The following is a 3,383-nucleotide window of genomic DNA, read 5'->3' as shown; positions in this document are numbered from 1 at the left end:
TTATTTGAAGAATGCTCTGGATGTGTATTCTACCAACGAAGACGATAACGTGCCAAACGCTCGTTTGACCATTACTTGAATATTGCTCTCCTGTTTAGGATCCATACCATCTAGAATTGATAGAGGAATTAGATCAGGTACGAATAAGAGCAGCACATTTCGTCCAGCTTCATTTCGTAAGGGCGGAAACTTCACACAAACTTTTAGGTAACTTCAGTGACAGACGCTGCAAGAGATGCCTTACGTACCATGAGGTGGTTTACTGTTACAGGTCTGAGAATGTACGTCCCTGGAAGAGCCAATCAATTAATTGTATCCACATATGTATTTCTTCTGGAAACGTCAAGAAGATAAAATCAGAGAGAATCTAGCCTTCATGCAGCCTCACCAGCAATCGTTCTTCGAAATGACTGTTTGCGACGGCAACAGGAAGAGTGAAAATAACTCAGGTACACAAAGTACCCTGCGCCACACATAGTGAGGTGCCTTGTGGAGTACAGATATCGATATAGGCGTAGATTTCCTCCTCTCAGATGCATCTCATGAAATGATCCGAATGAGGTAATATGGGGATATTTTGACGACCATGTTGTCATGTGCCACTCTCAAATGGAAGGGGACTGGAGTTAAATGACTGTGTTAGCAGAAGTTTCATCTTCGCAAGTAAATGAAAGTTTTGGATTTGTGCACAAAATGAATTTTTTCTACTATCGTTTGGCATTTTAGTTTTTAAATTCGGACTACATAACAGTGTGGCACACGCAGTATATTAAAAAAGAGAATACTCCTGTAGTACCCTCTTCGATTGAAGTGTGGCACGGTTGTAAAATAACATTTTTGGCGTGTGTTTCGACCGGTAGACACACCCTATATTAATGTCCGATTATAGGGTTTAGAAATTTCTGGTCATATACTGTATGAACAACGTGAATCATACAGCACACTATGAATAACTCAAAGGGGAGAAAGGTCACACATGAACATGTGCACTGGCTAAGCGGCTATCCCTAGCTGAAAACCGAAATCAAAAATTATGATACTTTTTACAGTTGAAAAATCTCTCTCTACATCGTTGCATAAAAAAGAGGAGAGCTAGATGCCCTGCGGCTAGTAGTTGTAGTTCCTAAGTTTGTACAGAAACTGCTGTGAACCGCAGTGTGTTTAAACGAAGTGTAAGCATAGCACCCGTCCTCTTTGTATGCACGCAGACAACAAAATGACTTGTGGAACAGCGTAGGGCGCTGTAGAATGGTCAGCCCATATGCTGCCTCAGAATGTGGGTACAACAGCTATAATACACTTACCTGCTCCTGGAGCACTTAACCTACTTATTCAGGTGCTCTGCCAGGAGCTGCCCACCTTGTGTGATGCGGAACTAACTCCACACTGGATCTCCAAGTCGGCCGTTTAAGATGGTGGCAGGTGTCTCCTGTAGGTGGCTGGAGACTACCTCACCCAAACAGTGTAGCACTTTCAAAGAATTGTTGGCTTAGGCTATTCTGATGGTGTTTGATCCTGTGTGGAGAGGATTGGCCAGTGGAATGGTAGGAGGTCAAGAGTGGCATTCTTTTTATAAATAAATGTTCCTGTCCCATTCTATCATACAACATGAATAAAGCGATAATTTCCTGAACATTATATAACTGGTATATATTATATGTGTCTTTGGATGACAGTCTTGAAAAGCAGGCTTCATAACGTTATATGGTGCAAGCACAAGCTCCTTAGAGCAGCTACGTTTTGTAAAAAGTTTCCGATTCATCAAAATGATGGAACAATGTTAACCTCTGTGGGCTGTCAGTTTTACTCCTTAAATGCACTATGCATATAAATTACATTACTGGCCGCTTTGGCCTTAGTCCGTTATCAGATGTATGATATTGATGATGATTGTCATGATGGTGTGTGTGTCACATTTAAAAATGTAAAAAATGTAATATTCTGATAGTGCCCTAATGCTAAAACTTGTCAGTTATGTAATTTATATGCATGGTGAATTAAATGAATGAAGCTGATAGCCGACAGTGGCTAAAATGTTTCCACCATCTACATGATACATTGAGGTTGTTGGTCCACACACGAAGAACACATTTCTGATTCATTTTTAACACTGCTAAATTTTATAATACACTAAAATATGTATTTTGGTGATTATTTTTAACTTAGAAACTGGCTTGCATTTAACCTACGTTTATACTTAGCACACATGGCTGGAGAAAGATTCTCACACAACCAGACCTTAGTATCTCACCTGCATTTTTTTTTCAGTTCCCGCTGTTTTTACGTTGGGCTATGTCCACTGTGATATCATGGTGTCTGACGTACCTCGGGTAAGGATGTTTGACATTAACATCACAGTGTGTCAGCTGTATTGAGTTTCAAAGAATGGTTCAAGTGGCTCTAATCACTATGGGACTTAACATCTGGGATCATCGGTCCCCTAGACTTAGACCTACTTAAACCGAACTAACCTAAGGCCATCACACACATCCATTCCCGAGGCAGGATTCGAACCTGCGACCATAGCAGCAGCGCCGTTCAGGACTGAAGCGCCGAGAACCGCTGGGTCACAGAGGCCTGCTACTGGGTCACAAATTACAGAAAATAAGATACGAGTATGTTGAAAAAGTCTAGCAGCCACATTAGGTCATAAATTATAGCGATAAAAGTAAGCAGCACTCCGTCTTCAGGCCACAAGTGGCCCACCGGCACCATCCGACCGCCGTGTCATCCTTACTGAGGATGCAGATAGGAGAGGCGTGTGGTCAGCACACCGCACTCCTGGTCGTTATGATGGTTTTCTTTGACTGGAGCCGCTACTATTCGGTCGAGTAGCTTCTCAGTTGGCATCACGAGGCTGAGTGCACCCCGAAAAATGGCAACCGCGCATGGCGGCCCGGATGTTCACCCATCCAAGTGCCGGCCACGCCCAACAGCGCTTAACTTTGGTGATCTGACGGGAACCGGTGTATCCACTGCGGCAAGGCCGTTGCCCTCCGATAAAAGTAAGGATGACCTAAATACAGAGGCACTCGTCTTGGGTAATAAACCGCAACAAGAGAGATAATAAATTATCTGATGAGAATCCTAGAAATCTGGCGACCATGCAGGCTAGAATAGTGTGTTTCAGTCAGCAGGAGAAAAGCTTGCCAATTATAAGTAAGGCAAAAGGCAATTTTCGTAGAAGGAAGAATAAGTGTTGGGGAAGAATGGAGGAGAGGGACAGATATCTGGCAACAATGCAGGCTTGGCCGTTTCTCCCACAGCTTCTTAACCAACAAATTGAGTTTCATTTTTAATGGTACAGAAACATATGCATTCGCTTCAAGTTACTTCACTGCCGTAGCAGACGGATGGAAATATAGATCTGTATAAGGGGCAGG

At 42.8% G+C, this 3,383-nt stretch overlaps 1 pseudogene; it reads right to left on the bottom strand.

The window, feature by feature from the left end:
• Positions 1 to 2,876: 2,876 nt before the first annotated feature.
• On the bottom strand, positions 2,877 to 2,994 carry LOC126300129 (5S ribosomal RNA; annotated as a pseudogene).
• Positions 2,995 to 3,383: the final 389 nt, after the last annotated feature.

Source organism: Schistocerca gregaria, chromosome X (genome assembly GCF_023897955.1).
Source record: "Schistocerca gregaria isolate iqSchGreg1 chromosome X, iqSchGreg1.2, whole genome shotgun sequence".
NCBI lineage: Eukaryota > Metazoa > Arthropoda > Insecta > Orthoptera > Acrididae > Schistocerca > Schistocerca gregaria.
This window is presented reverse-complemented; position numbering and strand designations above follow the sequence as displayed.